The sequence below is a fragment of the Durio zibethinus genome, chromosome 15 (genome assembly GCF_047325235.1).
Source record: "Durio zibethinus cultivar Kanyao isolate XHJ-2024 chromosome 15, ASM4732523v1, whole genome shotgun sequence".
Taxonomy (NCBI): domain Eukaryota; kingdom Viridiplantae; phylum Streptophyta; class Magnoliopsida; order Malvales; family Malvaceae; genus Durio; species Durio zibethinus.
In genome coordinates, this window is record NC_143176.1 from 6,503,567 (window position 1) to 6,523,899 (window position 20,333).

Here is a 20,333-nt window from a genome sequence, read left to right on the forward strand (position 1 = left end):
ATGACAAGTGTGGATATATTTTGAAAATTGAATTTCAGAGGATTTATTCTCTTGCTGTCAACAAAGAGGGCCCAATTAAAGAATTTAGAAATTGGATCGGTTCAAACTTGAAGTTGGAGAATTCAGCTACGTAGAAACCTGTTCAATTGGGAACTGGAATCGCGGATCAAGCTAATGAACCTGTTAAACTCTGTGACTCTTTGCCCCACAGATCACGATAGGATCATATGGCAGCACACCGCAAATGCTGTTTTCAGCACCAAATCTTTCAGAGAAGTTCTGAACTCCACAACAGTTTCTAATTCAACCTATGAAAACACATTTGGAAGGGTGTCGCCCCACCCAACGTAGAAATTTTTTGCTGGAAGATTCTAAAAGTTGGCAAACTCAATTTTTTTTTCCATTGACACCCAAGGATCATTGACTTTGGGATATAGACTAAGAGCTAATTTAGATTTCATCATATTTTCAGTGCCATGAAATTTAACCCTCAAATTGAAACCAACTAAATTGAACACCCATTTGGAAGTTCTCATTTTAGTGCAATAGCTGCATTCTCATCGAGCCAAGGCTTAGTGATCCACTGAAGGGGAAATTTACCGATGCCCAATTGATGTTGGTTTTTGCACTTTTACTCTTGAACCATGAGAAGCTTATAAGGGTCATTGGTCCTAATTCATTAAATAATTTTTTTATTTAAGCATGTAGGCTCGTAAAGATTGAAAGACTTTTGTCATTAGAAGGTTCCCTTTTTTTATTTTGATTTTTTGTTAAACTTATAAAATAATTTTATTATTATTTAATTTAATATAATAAATAAATTTTACTATAATAAACTAACAAATAAATAGACTAATAAGTAATAAATTATTATATAATAAATAAATAAATTTTAATATTATATAAAAATTTTTGGAGATTATTTTATTAATTAAGAAGTGTGTTAATTTATTAACAAGTCCTCTAATTACAATTCAACTTACTATTAATTTCTACGTTTTCAGCAATAGTACTCTCTTCTTTCTCTCTATAATCTAGTGTGGACCCTTCTAGACGTCACCATCTGCAACTTACATGATGAAGGGTCCGATTTGGGGGACCCATCTTACATAGACAGGATAAAGCATAATCAGATCCCCACAAATCCCACGTGCAAAAGTTTGTTACAACTAACACATCAACACCAAAACTAACATGTACAACTTGGCCAAGATTTAGGTTGAAATGCGTTTTAGATTTTTATTCTCTTATTAGTGATACAAAGCCTTAGTTGACATTTTTGTGTTTTAAAGATGATATAAAAACATCTTAGATTATTTTTTTATAAATTTTTATATTTATGTAATTGAGTTTATGTAATTATATAAAATTTTACATTTATTAAATAATGATTATATTTTTAATAATTAATGATGTTATAGATCTCTAAAAAACAAGTTTAGATGCCTGTAACTGTTCATGTTAATTATACATGTCAATGTAATTCTTTTTTTTTTTTTTATTTACAATTACATAGACATATGACTTGTATGTATAAAACTGTTTATGATGAAAAATTTTATAATCTATATATAAAATAGTTATTACAAGAATACCGATAAGGAAAACTATAAGAAATGGGAAATTCAATTCTTTTTTATAGTACATGACTTTTGAATCAATGATTCAATAACTCAAAGTCTAAGATTTGAATTTTTTGTTTTTTGTTTGTTTTCATGGTTAATCATACAGGAGAATTTTAATGATACAAAAGAATGAGTACAAGAGATTTGATATCTCTTTTCAAGTATTTTACAGTTTCAAATTAAGATCAACATGTCCGCCTACTTCACTACCTTTACAATTGGCAATATTGCAGTTGCTCGGTCAATTTGCACCATTGCTGGTGGAAAGAAGCTATAGTAAGGTCGATAGTACATATTTAATCCACTAGCTCCTTGCCGGATAATTGAATCTTCAAAGCTTGCCTTTGACAAATAACAAAATTATATATGAGCAACTGAGGAACAAATGATCATACAAAAGCATAAAATTTATGAAAATGGCGATGGTGTAATTTGTTGTTTAAGCTCACTTGATAAGCTAATAACTCGAGCTTGGGCAATTCATAATTGTAATAATTTAAATTGGATGAAGGATGCTTGAATTTTGAGCTTGAACACATTGAAGTAGTTATTGGAACGGCTAATGTGAGAAAATCTCCATCAAAGACCCCATTTTGTTTGATGCCCTTCTTGGACTTTGAATCCAAATTTGATGTTGAACATGAAGGTCCTTCCTTGAAAATGATACAAAGAAAACATAAATGGGGAAAAACTTATTCAGAATCTATTATGATAAATTTTCTTTTTAGTACATGTAGACACGAAATTGGGTCCAGGCCCAGATCAATTGGGCCTGGCCCAAATAAGTAAGTCCAATTCAATTTCTATCTTGTATTATTTTTATTATTATTTTTTCTTATTTTGTGTTTTATGTATTTTATTATTTATTATTATTATTATTATTATGTATTAATATATATATCTTTATTTTTTTTCTTTTTTTCTTTTTTTGTTAATATTTATATGTATTTTATTTATATAGTTATATATTTATTATTATATATATTATTATTTTGTAATATTTTTGGATTTATCTTATTTTATTTTATTTTTTTAATTATCTGTCAATTTTATTTTATTCATTTATCTCATTTTTTTATTATCCGATTATTTTTTTTTCCTTTTTGAGGGCTGGGATTGAAAGTTGGAGAATCCCACTGTGAATGGGAATTCAATCAGAAGAGTCCAGTTGGATTCAAAGATTGAATCCCTGTCCAAGGAGGAATTGGGATTGATCAAGAACTCTTGATCAATCCCTATAAAAGGGACCTCCTGGAACAGATGCTGGACTCACAGAAAACAGTAAGCAAAAGCTACTGATTGAGAGAATAGGGGGCGTATAGAGAGTTAAGAGAAGGTTTAGGAGTGTTTTGGGAGTTAGCAAAAATTTTTTGAAGTTTTTTGGCGATTTTTTTTTTTGGGAATTTCTAGAAATTCCAGATTCCGATGAATTTTTCGACGAAGTTTGAATTTTCTGACGAAAATTCCGGCCAACCTTGAAGTTTTTGACGACCTGCCCAGTTTCCGGCGAAGAATCCCAGAAACCGGTGATCTTTCGGCCAACTTCCGGTGAAATTTTCTAGATTTCGGTGACATTTTTCAGAATCCGGTAAACATTCCACCGGAGTTCTTCAGCTTTTTAGAGAGAAGGGAGAGAAAAAGGGAAGAAGAGAGAGAGAGGGGAGAGAAGGTTTCTGTCGAAAACGAAGGGAACTGCCTTTTATACCCTCTCAAAACGATGTCGTTTTGGCCTTAAGTGACCCAGAGGATCCGCGCATTTTGCCGAGACCCGACCCGACCCGAGCGTCGACCCGCTTCCTGACCTGCGCGTGCCTGCCCCCCTCCGAGCCGAGCCGAGCTTCCCAAGCTGCCCCCGAGCCATTTCTCTTCCTTGAGCCGAGCCGATAGCCGAGCCGCTCCAGGTTTTTTTTTTTGGAATTTTTTTTATTTTATTTATTTATTTATTTATTTATTTTATTAGATTAGATTTATTTAATATTTTTTATCTTTATCTTATTTTTATTTTACTTTTCTTTATTTTTTATCTTTATTTATTTTCACTTTTATTTTGTTCTATTTTCTTTAAATAAAAATGAAAAAAAATATTTTTGGGGAAAAGTTGAAAGTATCAATTTTCCTTAAAAATAAATTTTCAAAAAAGGATTTTTGGGAGAAAGTTGAAAGTATCAATTTTCCTTGGAAATCAAAGTTTCAAAAAAAAATATTTTTGAGGAAAAGTTGAAAGTATCAATTTTCCTTAAAAATAAATTTCAAAAAAATATTTTTTTAGGAAAAGTTGAAAGTATCAATTTTTCCTACACAAGAACTATCACTCTTTCCTTCCTTTCTATTTTGATTTTAATTTTGATTTTTCTTTAACTAATCCGATGACGGAGCCTCTGCAAGTGAAACAGTAGTTTTTCTTGCATACTCTTGAGGTGAGGGAATTTTCTCAATTTTTTGCTAAAAGTATTAGAGTCAATTGAGAATAATTTCCAATAATTAATTACTTGGTAAAATTTTAAGGCTTTTGGATAACACAAATTTAAGCTGGTACCATCTTTTGATGGGCGTTGTGAGGGTGCTATAACCTTCCTCACACGTAATTGAACTCCCGAACCCTGTTCTGGTTAGTAGACCTGAACCTATTCTTTTAGGGACCCTTAAACTTAGGTGTTCCCTGAAAGGACAGATTCCTTAGGTGGCCAATCGCACCTAGATAAAAAAAGATTGGTGGCGACTCCCTTAAATCAATGTCTAGCGATAGATCCCCGGATCTAGATGTTATGACAGTACATATGAGAAAGTATAAAGAGACGCCGTGATTTGAATATTAAACCTCAATACTCGTTACGTTTGAGAGATGAAAATTAAAATCAAACCTAAAAATCGAGGTGCTAGTTTTAAAATCGAATGCTCTACCATTGCTACTTGAAGCTGCTTTAACTTGTTCATGATGGAATGAGCAATGGGAGGATATTTGTTGTGAATAGAGCATTGTCTAGAGAGAAGGGATATGATCTCTTCAAGCCAACTACCTACAATTTATGGTAACCAAATTCGCACATAAAAAAAGCAAACCTGTTGGGCTGTTACTATTACATAATATCAAGGTCTAAAAGAGAAAGAAGCTGCATTCTTAATACTTCTATAAAAGATGAAAAAGAAAGGAAACCTAATTCTTTATAAAACTATTGTATAAATCAAGTTTTTTTTAGGGTAATTCAGCAGGCAATTTTCCCACTGTGAAAGGGAATGTTTAGAGGCCTCTATAATTAAAAAACAGAATAAAAAAAAAAGGTAAAATGATGTGAAATTCAGACCATAAACCTCATGAATTTCACAAGTAACATCATATTAATTAGTAAATGGAAAGAGATATTAAAAACTAGAATTTATCATTGGATCAATAATAAGCTATACATGATTGAAGACAAACACCTTCTCTTCAGGCAATAAAAGTGTAAAATTTCCATAATAGCTTTGGTTTGAAGGGGGCTTCATCTGAAAACTCAGAACAGGTGTTGATGAAGTTCTTGATGACAAATTCACCAACATAAAAAATAGAATTCCATTAATTCGCCTAATTCTTTGTCCATCAACGTTGCCAGAAATGAAAATATTTTTTAAAAAATAAATGAAAGATTCCAACTACCACAAGTTACAACACAAAATCAATTTTCTTACCACTGAAGAAGAAGGTTGTTGAAATGGTTGTAACCTTTTCATCAAACTAGGCAAAGCCAAATGGATTCAGATTCATAAGGCAAACTCAAATTTGTCCTGAAAGCCAATCCAGGGTCCAACCGAGAACACTCTTTTTCAATGTTATACTCACAAGAACAAAATTTTATGACCATTATTAACACTGTCATTTCCTGAAAGTACTGCTGCACCAGGATGCCACCCTGGAGAACCACTGCAGGTCAATGGAACAGTGTTTGCTGTACTGACTATATCAATATTTTGAGCAAATAAAGGTGTTCTAAAGATTGAATTTGGTGGTGAAATAAGTTCAGTGGGGAATAGAATTGAAGAAGCAGAAGAAGAAGAAGATTGATTTGAAGGATGGAACTTTGGGATTGGCAAAGAAAGATGTGATGATTTATGATGAATAATTGGTGGTGAAATAACAGATTATGGGGAAGGCAAAATTGCAGCAGCAGCAGCAGCTACAGCTGCATCTTTCTGTTGTTTTTCTTCTGTTCTTATCTTCTCAAGCTGTGCCACACCAAGTCCTCTTTTGGGGACTTTTTTAAGCCTTTGCTTCTTGGAAGATCTACCAATATTGCTTCCAATTCCACTACCACTGCTAGTATTACTATTGCTACACCTTTGGGTTTGATGTTCTTACGCCATTGTTTTCACTAGCTTCCATATATATGTAAACACAAGCTTCCACAAGAAAAAAATTGGAAGAAAAATCCAAGAACAGTAAACTAGTCAGAAACAAGATGCTAGCAATTCCAACCCTGGTATTCAAGCATTTCACTATTTACATGTGCACTTTTTTTGTATGTTTCCACTCTTTTCAAGAAGAAAAAACTGATGAAAAGAGGAAATCTTTGAAATCAAGAAACAAGGATTTTCAAATAAAAAAAAATTGAGGATAACAACAGGAAAATCTAGAGAAAATGTACAAGAAGAAGCAACAAAGTTTAGGAAAAGATGCCCAAAATCTTGCAGATATTGGAGGTCAAGAGAACAAACTCATGAGCCTAGCCAAGTTTTCAGCTAAAATAATGAAAAGAGAGTGGAAAGAGAAGATCACTGTATCTGAGAGGATTCTGATTTTCTCTCAAAGGCCTTGTTTGTCTGAGGGATCAAAAAAATTATATACCAAAGTTGTACATTCATTTTTTTTTTTTCAAAATTCAAAACCATGCAAATCTTTAGCTTTGCTATGAATATATTTGTCTCTCGTTTCTCGACCAAGTCCTCCTCCACACTTCCTCTGTTCATTCCTAGAGTCTCCAAGACACTCTCTTTAAGCTTTTTATTTTTTCTTTTATTTTTTTCTCTTTCAATTTATGTTTCCAAAGTTCTAAAAGAAGCTGAGTTCCTAAGGTCACCTTAGCTTTGTTTTGTTTTCATTTCGGGGTATCTTTTGCTGGATTTGCGACTTTTGGACCTAAATACGTAACATTCACGTTGTTCCCCAACACATGCATGGAATTCAACAACCTATTTTATGCCTTTCAAGTACACTAGCAGAGACGGATGGTTATGCAAGCCTGAAAGCTCCTTGAACCCTTAAAATTTTAAAAACCCCAGCAACATGAGGCAGAGATGGATGGTTATACAAGTCAAAAGGGGTCTTTGGCTCCTCCCAAATGTCAAGGATAATCAAGTTTGTTAAGGAAATCAAATAATCTATAAGCTCTATTCTTCGTGTGAATACATTATATCTAGTTCACTCAGTTAAACTAGTTAATAATATTTTGAAATTCGAATAGCTTATTGCAAAAGACCAATAAAAAGGTACAAGAAAAAATTTTTTTGGGCAGTTAAAATCCATGCGTGTATACGCTTATGGGTGTATACCTATGTTATGCATTATAGTTTAAGAAGGATTAAAATCATATTATTTTTTATTTATTTGTTATACCAATCAATTATTATTTACAAACCCTTAAATCAAGAGATTTATTATAAGAATTAGGAAATGTAAACTTGTTACAATCATAATCATATCCATTTAACAAAAGACAAATTAACTTTCTAGTTTTTTCATAAGACTTCAAATCTATAATCAAGTATCAAACTTTTTTTCTTTTTAATCAACTGCAACTTCTCTCTGTAGACACCCAATTGGGTCTGGGCCCAGATCAATTGGGCCTGACCCAAATGGGTAAGGCCCATTTCAATCCTGTATATTTTTTTCCTTCTTTTGTATTTTATGTATTCTATTATTATTATTATTATTATTATGTATATCTTTATTTATTTATTTATTTTTATTCAGATTAGATTTATATGTATTTTATTTATACAGTTATATATTATTATTATTTTTTTTTGTGTAATATATTTTTGGGTTTATCTTATTTTATTTGTCATTATTTTTTTGTTAATCATCTGTTAATTCTATCTTCTTTTTCCCGAATTATCTGATATTATTTTTAATTTTTAATTTTTGATTTTCTTTTCTAATTATCTAGTTTTTTTTTTATTTTGATTTTGGAGGGCTGAGATTGAAGGCTGAAGAATCCCATTGGAAGTGGGAATTCAATCAGAAGAGTCCAGTGGGATTCAAAGATTGAATTTCCGTCCAAGGAGGAATTGGGATTGATCAGAAACTCCTGATCAATCCCTATATAAAGCACCTCCTGGAACAGTTCAGGAACACACAGAAAAACAGTGAGCAAAGCTACTGATTTGAGAGTAAAGGAGGCTTATAGGAGGCTAAAAAGGGTTTAGGAGTGTTCTGGGAGCTAAAAGAAATTTTTTGAAGATTTTTCGATTTTTTTTTTCTGGGAATTTCTGGAAATTCCAGTTTCCGGTTGAATTTTCCGGCGAAACTTGAATTTTCCGGCCAAATCTCCGGCCAACCTTGAAGTTTCCGGCTACCTGCCCAGTTTTCGACGAAGAATCCCAGAAACCGGCGACTAATCCCAGAAACCGGCGACCTTCCGGCGAAATTCCGGCTAAATTTCCAGATTCCGGCGAATTTTTCCAGAATCCGGCACCGGTGTTCTTCATTTTCTAGAGAGAAGGGAGAGAAAAAGGGAAGAAGAGAGAGAGGGGGAGGAGCGTTCTGCCGAAAAACGGAGGAAGGTGCCTTTTATACCCTCCCAAAACGACGTCGTTTTGGCCTTAAGTAACCCAGAGGATCCGCGCGTTTTGCCGAACCCGACCCGACCCGGGCGTCGACCCGCTTTCTGACCCGCGCGTGCCAGCCCCCCTCCGAGCCGAGCCGAGCCGATCCAAGCCGCCAAGCCGCTCCCCCGAGCCGTTTTTCTTCCTTGAGCCGAGCCGAGCCGCGCCGATAGCCGAGCCGCTCCAGGTGTTTTTTTTTTTTTTTTTTTTTTTGAATTTTTATTTGTTTATTTATTATTTTTATTTATTAGATTAGGTTTATTTAATATTCTTTTTATCTTTATTTTATTTTTAGTTTTGTTTTACTTTTTTTTTTTTTTTTTTTATTTTTTTATTTTTCTTTAAATAAAAAAAATCAAAAGTTCCAAAAAAAAAATATTTTTAGGGAAAAGTTGAAAGTATCAATTTTCCTTAGAAATAAATTTCCAAAAAATACTTTTGGGGAAAAGTTGAAAGTATCAATTTTCCTCAGAAATAAATTTCAAAAAAAAATATTTTTAGGGAAAAGTTGAAAGTATCAATTTTCCTTAGAAATAAATTTCCAAAAAATATTTTTGGGGAAAAGTTGAAAGTATCAATTTTCCTCAAAAATAAATTTCAAAAAAAATATTTTTAGGGAAAAGTTGAAAGTATCAATTTTCCCTAAAAAAAAAAAAAAATCATTCTTTCCTTCCTTTCTATCTTAATTTTGATTTTGTTTTTTTAAAATAATCCGACGACGGAGCCTCTGTAAGTGAAACAGTAGTTTTTCTTGCATACTCTTGAGGTGAGGAAATTTTCTCAATTTTCTGCTAAAAGTATTAGAGTTAATTGAGAAAAGTTTCCAATAATTAATTACTTGGTAAAATTTTAAGGCTTTTGGATAACACAAATTCAAGCTGGTACCATCTTTTGATGGGCGTTGTGAGGGTGCTATAACCTTCCTCACACGTAACCGAACTCCCGAACCTTGTTCTGGTTAGCAGACCTGAACCTATTCTTCTAGGGACCCTTAAACTTAGGTGTTTCCTAAAAGGACAGATTCCTTAGGTGACCAATCGCACCTAGATAAAAAAAGATTGGTGGCGACTCCCTAAAAGTCAATGTCTAGCGATAGATCCCCGGATCTAGACGTTACGACAGCTTGGCGACTCCACTGGGGACTTTGAGAGTCAGGCCAGCAAATGAATTTGTGTTATCCAAAAGCCTAATAAAATTGAACCTTTTTGTATATATGTGTATTATTCATTCATGTTTTATTTACCTTGTTAATTATGTCATTCATGTGCATGTGCATAACATGAGCTCTACACCCGAGCTCTGTCCCTCTAGGAGGGAGTAAAGTACCTATTGCTTTCGTGAGGTCTAATGCCTCCGCAGTGGCTAGCGAAATACTCCCACTCAAATTGAACCTTTTTCGCTTGTAGCCTGTAATGGGTGAGGATTAGGGTGCCTTACTAGTCTGTGATGGACAAGGATGTAAGGAACAATTTGAGGACCTTTAGACTTTAACCCTAAAACCACATATAGTGAACCTTAAGAGTGCCTAACCCATAGATAGAGCCATCACTCTTCCCTGTTAGAATTGACCAAAAGCTAAGATCCATCCTTTTACTTTGTGTGATGTTTAAATTTATTTTGTTATTTATTCTTTTTCTGGGTATACTAACCTTTTTTTTTTCTTTTGCATTGGTTCATGTGCATATCATAAAGTTGCATAAAGAACATTTGCCTGAAAAACGATCTTCAACAATTTTTTTTATGGATACCAATGAACGCCTAGTTTGTTCTTCATCAGTATTAGCACCCTGTGGGACACCTAACGAAGTAAGGGCCCTGTCAGAAAAGACCCAACTGAAGATGGGAGATTGCTTGCCAATTGGGTATGAGTCTACTTTGTCTCAAGAAACATCTATCCTCCTCAAACAGAATAATTTAGAAGATTTGGTTGATATCTGGAAGAAGATGAGTCCGTCAAGACAAGAGCAGTTTTGTCAGAAACATGGGCATATAGCACACCTTTTAGCAGTGGCTGTTGATGATCAACTAATTAGAGCTGCAACACAATTCTGGGATCCTGCATACAGGTGTTTCATCTTTAATGAAGCTGATATGACTCCCACCATAGAAGAATATTCGGTCTTGTTGGGTTTGCATCTCAAGACTCCTGACAAGATATATGTCAAAAAGCATAAGTCAGGATTTCGTAAAAGTCTGGCTCAACTCATGGGGATAGACAAGGAAGTTGTGGATTCTCATACAAAGAAGAAACAGGAACAGGTTTGCCTACCTTGGAAGTTCTTTCATGAGTTTCTGATGCAACATGCCGGTGAAGAACGATGGTTAGACATATTTGCCTTGGCTATATACGGACTGGTAATCTTCCCAAAAATTTTGGGACATATTGAGATAGCAGTGATTGATTTCTTTGAGAGTGTGATCAATGGTTGTAATCCTTCAACGGTAATATTAGCAGAGACTATCAGATCTTTGAGTTATTGTCGTCGAAATGGAGGGCGCTTCATAGGATGCATACAGCTATTGTACGTATGGATGAAAAGCCATTTTGAACAAAGAAATGGGGCTTTCTCGAAGATTTATATCCGTAATCGCTTTCCGATCAAAGAGTTCTGTGAAAGTGGGTGGTCAAAGCAGAAGTCTAAACAAGAATGGATAACTTTCTTGCAAAAGTTGGAAGGTGCCAGAGTGAGATGGTTAGTCCCATGGATGAATCGAGAGCCTATGTTATACCAATGTGGAGATAGTACAGTGGTTCCACTTCTGGGTTTATGGGGAGTGACGAATTATGCACCGCTCTTAGTGAGGAGACAATTGGGGGGAGAACAGTTTATTCCTATGACTTATGGGCTTCATCAGTTAGATTTCTCTTATAGTGAGCCTAAAGCATTTCAGAGGATGAATGGGATGATCAAAGCATGGAAAAATCCCCGAAGAGTGAGTCCTGGACCATTCACTGATAAGGTCACCCCAGGGTATTTGGTTTGGAGAGCAAAGAGAAGACAAGAAATGGTATTCACTTATGAAATCCCTCAACAGCCAACAGAAGAAAAACTTGAAGAGACACCATCAGATTTAGAGCTGACAACAAAAGAATTTGAGTCTGAAAAGAGCCAGTTAAAGCAAGAGATTCAGAAACTTCAAGAAGAAAAAGCCCAGTGGAAAGGTAGAGCCGAAAGGTATGAAGTTGAAGTTCACAAGATTGCTAGAGAACGTGATACAGCTACTGAAGATCTAGCAAAGTTACACCAGGAGCATAAGAGGCTATGTGTGAGGGAAAGAGCCAAAGGGATAACCATTACCGAGCTGACTGAGGAAAATACAAGACTGAAGCAAGAGTATGCCGAATTGGAAGAAGAAAGTACCGAAGCACAGGCAGAACTTAACATGCTGAACAGTTATTTGAGCGGGCTAAGTCAAAGGTTGGAAGAACAAGGAGATCGCATCGCTGCATTGGTCAGAGAACATAGAGAATTATCATACCAAGTCTGGTGTGGTAAAAGAGAGAACCTAGGAAGGCAAAAATACATTGAGCACTTAACAACCCAGATCCATAAAGGGGTGTGTAAGGCAAGAGAGATGGTAGAAGAGGCAGAAGCATTAAGAGAAGTGGTGGCCCCAGTAGGAGAACATGGACAACGTCTGTTGAACTTCATAGAAGAAGCCAAAGCCCAGTATGAACAGATCAAACAATTTTATGGCTATAATTCTAGAGGGATAAACTCAATGTAGATCAAAGTTTTTTGGAATAAATTGAATACCGTTTTGAGGCAAATGTTCTTTGCATACATGTATTTCTCATTCATTACATTTCTCATTCATTACATTCTCATTCATTGCATTCTCATTCATTACACTTACAAAATAACCATGTGATGATCATGCCAATTTACTGATTCTAAGATATGGTACTCAAGGTTCCAGGATAGCTCCGTCTAGCAAAAATCTTGCCCATCGATTCAACACAAGATTCAGAGTAAGGCAAATGGAGCAGGAAAATTCCCAAAGATTTGAAAAGATAGAGAAAGCCCAGGAGAAGATTGAGGGCGAGCTAAGCAAGATTCTGGAGGCTCTTAATAACATGAATAAAGGAAAAAGAGTTGAAGGAAGTACAAGCCAACAAATTCCCCCATTACAAGAAATAGCTGACCCCCTGTACCCTCCAGGTTTTGGCCCACCTCAAGCTCAGTCTGCTCAAGAGGTCCCACCACAACACTTCGCATATCCAACATATCCTGGAATGCCATCGACTTTCAACCCCGGGCAGTATAATAGCTATCTAAATCCTGTCTTCAATGAAAAGGCAGCAGAACCAATTCCTGATTTAGATGATTTAAAAGAGAAGGAAAGGGAAAAGATGAGGGTGGAAGCTGAGGAGAGTTCCAAGATTAGCATGCTAGAGCAAAGGCTAAGGGCCGTGGAAGGATTTAGCTTCTATGGGTCAGTTGATGCTGCGGGACTCTGCCTAGTTCCTGATGTGGTTATCCCCCATAAGTTCAAGGTACCAAAATTTGAAAAATATGATGGTACAAAGTGCCCCAAAACCCATATCACCATGTATTGCAGGAAGATGGCAGCTCATGCACAGGATGAGAAACTCTTGATGCATGTTTTTCAAGACAGTCTTACTGGTTCTGCGGCCAGATGGTATGTTCAACTGGACAGGACTCGCATTCGCTCTTGGAGCGATATGGCGCATGACTTTATCAGTCAATACCGACATATCATCGATTTGGCTCCAGATCGTTTGTCTTTACAGAATCTGGAGAAAAAGATAAACGAATCTTTTAAAAAGTATGCCCAGAGGTGGAGAGATATTGCTTCTCAGGTACAGCCTCCTCTGATCGAGAAAGAAACTACAGTGCTATTTGTTAGCACTTTAAAACCTCCCTATTATGAAAAGATGATAGGGAATGCAACAAAGAATTTTGCCGATATGGTAATTTTAGGAGAAATCATTGAGAGTGCCATCAAGAATGGCAAGCTAGAAGGGAATGAAGCATCTAGCAAAAGAATCCCAAAGAAAAAAGAAACTGAAGCTCAGGTTGTGAGCTTTGATAGATAGCAACTTAGGGGTTATTCGCCCTACCCCCCACCAGAATATCTGGCCTATCACCCCACTGTAAATAACACTTCTTTTCACCCATACCAACCACCATACCCCCAAACCTATCAAACCTCTCATAGACCCCAAAACACCATGTACAGTTCTAACATTCAACCCACCTCAAAACCACAAATTCGCCCAACTAACGCTGCTGGTGGCTCGCGGGAGCAACGAACCACTCGTGAAAGACCTGTTTTTGACCCTATTCCCATGACCTATACGGAATTATACAAGGAGCTCTACAATAATCATTTGATTGCTCCAAGTAAATTGGAACCCCTCAAGCCACCTTACCCAAAGTGGTATGATCCCACCGCCCACTGTGACTACCATTATGGGATTGCTGGTCACTCCACCGAAAATTGCACTACCCTGAAATATAAAGTGCAACGGTTGATTAAGGATGGGATGATCTGCTTTGACACTGGAGGGATGACTGCACCAAATGTTAGTGGCAATCCTTTGCCAAATCATAATGTGAATGCTATAGGTGAAGAGCATGAGCGCCATGTGAAGAAAGAAGTGGTAGATATTAAGACACCTCTCGATCAATTGTTTGATGTCTTACGAAAGGCAGACATGATGCAACTGGTAAGTCCACACAGCTATCATGGAGCATATATAGCTGGTACTAGTTGTAAGTATCATAGTGGGGCAAGAGGCCACTCCATTGAGACCTGTAAACAATTTCACCGAGAGGTGCAAAAACTCCTGAATTCACATCAGATAGAGGTCTACGAAGAAAAAGAAAGCTTGAAGAATGCTGAGGTGTGCATGAATGATAGGCCTGAAAAGCTGTTTCCCAAACCAGTGACAATTCGGTGTGGAAACAAACCAAAATCAGTCATAGACAAGCTCCTCCCTAGGCCGGTAACTTTTAAAGTCCCGACTCCTTTCCCATACAAAGATGATAAAGCTGTACCCTGGAGATATGGATGTGACGCTGTAGTGTAGGGGCAAAAAGAAGAGGTCTCCAAAGCCGATGCTTCTAACATTACTGGTGTAGGAGGCATTACTCGAAGTGGGAGATGTTACACCCCAGAAATGCTAGAGAAGGCTAGAAGAGAGAAGGCTAAAGAAGGAGAAAGACGAAATAATCCAGAGATAGAGCCTGAAGAAGATCAGCCAAAGCCAGTATCAGAAAGGGAGGTTTGTGAATTCCTGAAGCTGGTAAAACATAGTGAATATTCAATTGTGGAACAGTTGAATAAAATGCCAGCTCGAATCTCATTGTTATCACTGTTGCTGAATTCAGAGTCACATCAAAATGCCTTGCTGAAAGTGTTGAATCAGGCATACGTGGCACATAACGTGTCTGTCGAATATGTGAATCACTTGGCTGGAAACTTAGTCATGCCAAATCACATTTCTTTCAGTGATGATGAGATTTCTTTGGAGGGAAAGAGAAATGCTAAGGCCTTGCATATCACAGTAAAGTGCCAGAGCCATATCATAGCTAAAGTCCTTATCGATAATGGTTCTGCCATCAATGTCATGCCTATGTCAACTTTGGCAAGGCTACCCATCGATTATTCTCATATGCGAGATAGTCAGATGATTGTGAGAGCCTTTGATGGAACCAGAAAAGAAGTCCTGGGGGATATTGAGATGCCCTTACAAATTGGGCCGTGCACCTTCAATATAAAATTTCAAGTGATGGATATCTCTCCATCCTACAGCTGTCTGTTAGGAAGGCCATGGATTCACATGGCAGGAGCTGTACCCTCTACTTTGCATCAGAAGATCAAATTCAATGTGAAAGGTCAATTAGTAGTGGTAGTTGGGGAGGAAGACATGCTAGTGACCCAACCATTGAACACTCCATATGTAGAGGCTGTCGAAGAAGCATTGAAATGCTCCTATCGATCTTTTGAATTGGTCAATACTGTAGGTGAAGGATTTCAAAGTCAGCCTTTTTCAAAGATAGTTGTGAGCCAAGTCATCAACAAAGGCTGGTGTCCAAGACTAGGGCTAGGCAAAAATTTACAGGGAATCAAAGAACCTCCAACAATAGCAGACAATAGCGACAGGGTGGGCCTAGGCTATGAGATGGCAGAGTGGGAAGTCAAAAGAAGGCCATCAAGAAAAATAGCTAGACTGATGTTTATCCCACACTTGTATGAAACCTTCAGACCTGGAGGATTCATGTACCCAGTTGCAAAGGAAAGTGTGGAAGACGATTTTGCCCAGTTAGCCATTAATGCTGTTGAAGATGAAATGGGAGCTAATCAAGAGGAGTGGGTTCGCCTTTGTCCATAAGACTATGAGCTGAACAATTGGAGTGCCATTGAAATGCCTCTGACTTTTGATTTTGATTCAATGTAATAGTAACATCTCAATAGCTTTTGCCCAAGGCTATGGGGTGATCTTTTTTGTTTGGGCCATTCATCATTTATTATTTTTAATAAAAATTAGGAAGTATGCATTTTCATTCATTTCTTCTTGTGTCTTCATTTTTTTCATCTCTCCAAGCACATCTTGCCAACATATCCCCATTTCATTCAATTGCAGGTCTTTAAATGAACATGAAGATAATCATGATAACAATCAAGAGGTTAGCTTTGAGAATTCAATCAATACTGATGAACTTGATAATGAAGAGAATTTTGAAGAATATGTTATGCCTCCGGACCTAATGAGGATGGTTGAACAAGAGAATAAGCCAATTGAGCCTCATCAGGAGGTAGTGGACTTAGTGAATCTAGGAGATGAAGAGAATAAGAAAGAGGTCAGAATAGGTACTTCACTTACATCTGAAGATAGGCGACGGTTGGCAGATCTACTTCGTGAATTTGTAGATATATTCGCTTGGTCTTACCAGGATATGCCAGGACTGAGCACAGAGATAGTGGAGCACAGATTGCCCCTAAAGCCAGAATGTAAGCCAGTTCAGCAAAAACTGAGACGGATGAAGCCCGAAATGCTGCTAAAGATTAAAGAGGAGGTGAAGAAACAATTTGATGCAGGTTTTCTACAAGTGGCCAAGTATCCAGAATGGGTAGCCAATATAGTCCCAGTTCCTAAGAAAGATGGAAAAGTACGAATGTGTGTGGACTATCGGGACTTGAATAAGGCTAGCCCAAAGGATAACTTTCTTTTGCCTCATATTGACACACTGGTAGATAACACAGCTAAGCATTCAATTTTCTCCTTTATGGATGGTTTCTCAGGGTATAATCAGATAAAGATGGCTGCAGATGATATGGAAAAGACTACTTTTGTGACCATGTGGGGAACTTTCTGCTATAAAGTCATGCCTTTTGGGTTAAAGAATGCTGGGGCAACATATCAAAGGGCCATGGTAACACTCTTCCATGATATGATGCACAAAGAAATCGAAGTGTATGTAGATGATATGATTGCAAAGTCTTGTGGGGATGAAGATCATGTCACCAGCCTCAGAAAGTTATTTGAGAGGTTGAGAAAATTTTAGTTAAAATTAAACCCAGCCAAGTGCACCTTTGGGGTAAGGTCAGGGAAGTTGCTAGGTTTCGTGGTCAGTGAAAGAGGAATTGAAGTTGATCCCGATAAGATACAGGCCATCCAGAATTTATCGCCTCCCAGCACACCAAGAGAAGTTCGAGGTTTTTTGGGGAGATTGAACTACATTTCTTGGTTTATCTCTCAGCTTACTTACAAATGTGATCCCATATTTAAGCTTCTCCGTAAGAATAATCCTGGGAAATGGAGCGAAGAATGTCAGGAGGCGTTTGATAAAATTAAGCAATATTTATCGAACCCTCCAGTGTTGGTGCCACCTGTTCCAGGGAAACCTTTAATCTTATACTTAACTGTATGTGAAAGTTCAATGGGATGTGTGCTGGGGCAGCAAGACGAAGCTAGCCGAAAGGAGAGAGCTATTTACTACCTGAGTAAAAAGTTCACAGAATATGAATCCAAGTATTCTTCACTGGAGAAAATGTGTTGTGCATTAGCGTGGACTGCCAAAAGACTCAGACAGTATATGCTTTATCACACTACGTGGCTCATAGCAAAACTGGATCCCATTAAGTATATCTTCGAGAAGCCTTCTTTGTCTGGAAGAATTGCTAGATGGCAAGTAATGCTCTCGGAATATGATATTATATATATGAGCCAAAAAGCAATAAAAGAGAGCGCTATAGCAGAATTTCTTGCAGATCGCGCTACTGAAGAGTATGAGCCGATGAAGCTAGAATTTCCTGATGAAGACTTAATGACTATTTCTCAACTGGAGGAAGGGGGGCATGTAGAAAAATGTTGGAGAATGTACTTTGATGGAGCTGCTAATGCCTTGGGACATGGAATTGGGGCAATTTTGATTTCTCCAGAAGAACGATATTATCCTGTAACAGCGAGGTTAAATTTCAATTGCACAAATAACATCGCTGAGTATGAGGCATGTGTTATGGGTTTGCAAGCTGCTATAGAAAGAAGAGTAAAAGCACTGAAAGTGTTCGGAGACTCAGCTCTAGTTATATACCAGTTGAAACGAGAATGGGAGACGAGAGATTCAAAACTCGTTCCGTATCATAAGTATATTCTAGAGTTGACGAAACAATTTGAAGATGTCCAGTTCGATCACTTACCTCGAGAAGAAAATGTGATTGCTGATGCATTGGCTACTCTGGCTGCAATGATTCGAATTAATGATGACACCGACATTCAGCCCATCAAGTTAGATGTTAAGGATATACCAGCGTATTGTTCTAATGTAGAGAGGGAAGAAGATGGAAAACCCTGGTATTATGACATCTTACAATATGTCAAGGATCAGCAGTATCCAGTTCATGCAACAGAAAATGATAAAAGGGTCATCCGAAGATTGGCTATGAGCTTTTTCCTGGATGGGGATATCCTTTACAAAAGAAGTAAGGATCAAGTACTATTGAGGTGTGTAAATGAGACTGAAGCGAAAAAAATCATTGAAGAGGTGCATGATGGAATATGTGGGGCACATACTAGTGGACATATGATGGCAAGACAGATTATGAGAGCGGGATATTACTGGTTGACGATGGAGAATGATTGCATTGATTATGCTCGTAAATGCCATAAATGCCAGATATATGCTGATAAGATTCATGCTCCGCCATCTGCTTTACATGTTATGGCACCACCATGGCCATTTTCAATGTGGGGCATGGATGTCATTGGTCCAATCACCCCAAAGGCTTCTAACAGGCACAGATTCATTTTTGTGATGATAGATTACTTCACAAAATGGGTAGAAGTAGCTTCATATGCAAACGTGACACACTCCGTGGTTTGCAAGTTCATAAAAAAGGAGATTATCTGTAGATATGGACTTCCGGAGAAAATCATTTCAGACAATGCCAAGAATCTAAATAGCAAGATGATGCAAGAAATATGTGCTCAATATAAGATCAAGCATCATAACTCGGCACCATACCGTCCAAAAATGAATGGGGCAGTTGAGGCAGCCAATAAGAACATAAAGAGGATTTTGGAAAAAATGACCGAGACTTACAAAGATTGGCATGAAAAGTTACCATTCGCATTGTATGCATACCGAACGTCAGTTCGCACCTCTACTGGGGCAACCCCATTTTCTTTGGTTTATGGGATGGAAGCTGTACTACCAGTGGAAGTAGAGATACCCTCTTTGAGAGTTTTAAAAGAAGTTGAGTTAGAAGAAGCCGAATGGATTCGTGAACGTTATGAGCAGTTAAATTTCATAGAAGAGAAGAGATTGACTGCACTGTGCCATGGTCAGTTATACCAAAGAAGAATGATGAGGGCTCATGATAAGAAGACTCGGCCTCGTTGCTTTCGAGAAAGAGAGTTGGTTTTGAAAAGAATTCTCCCAATCCAGCACGATAGTAGAGGAAAATGGACTCCGAATTGGGAAGGGCCGTATGTGGTGAAACGGGCTTTTTCGGGTGGAGCATTGATACTGACTGAGATGGATGGAAACGATTTACCCCATCCTGTAAATTCTGATGCTGTGAAGAAATACTATGCTTGAAAAAATACAAAAAAAATAAAAAAATAAAAAAAATGAAAAAATGGAAAAAATGAAAAATGATGAAAAATGAAAAAAATGGAAAAAATGGAAAAAAAGAAAAAAGTGAATGAAAAAGGAGGACTCAAGGCGAAAACCCAAAAAGGGCGGTTTGAGTCATAGGGGGTTGTCTAAGTTGAAAACCTGAAAAGGCAGCTTAGATAAGGAGGATACGGCATCGAATTTAAAAGTCTGCTGATATAGGGGCTAGCAAGTTCGGAAGAGTTCCAAGTTGTTAAATACATCAGAGGGTTGAGTTTTCAGAAAAGACTTTGAGAGGTGTTATCATGATTATCTGATTGTTCATTTTGGGCTTTGTCCCCATACCTATCCTTGTAATTCTTTCTTGACCAAAATTTGCCAACATTTTGCTAATAAGAGACATTCTATTCCATTCTTTGTGTCTTTTTTCTTATGACTGTTTCTCAACATTCAGATTCTTTTCTTCTTAATACCCCACCATTGAAGAAATGTGCAAATGCATTCTTACTTTTTGAATTTGAAATAATGATTGATGAATGAATAACAACAGGAAAGATTTTTACATTACATTGAATGAGTCAAGAGTGAAAAAGGCAGAATCGACATGTTCAGTTCCTAATTAGGAAATTGAATCTAGGAAGAGATTTCTTACAAGAAGAATGTGAGTGGAAGAGACAATTGAGAGCTACACTGGTTCGATCTTAGAAGAGCAGTGCAATTGGATCCTTGAGGAATTAAAGGGCTTGACACCCAAGAAAAAAAGAGCTTGAGAAACTTGAGTACCATACATTGAACAGGAATTAATTGGCCAACATTTGCA

General features: G+C 37.0%; 1 pseudogene; it reads right to left on the bottom strand.

Annotated features, from left to right (window-relative positions):
• Nucleotides 1-1,791: 1,791 nt before the first annotated feature.
• Nucleotides 1,792-5,333, bottom strand: LOC149514606 (uncharacterized; annotated as a pseudogene).
• Between the last annotated feature and the right edge of the window lie 15,000 nt (nt 5,334-20,333).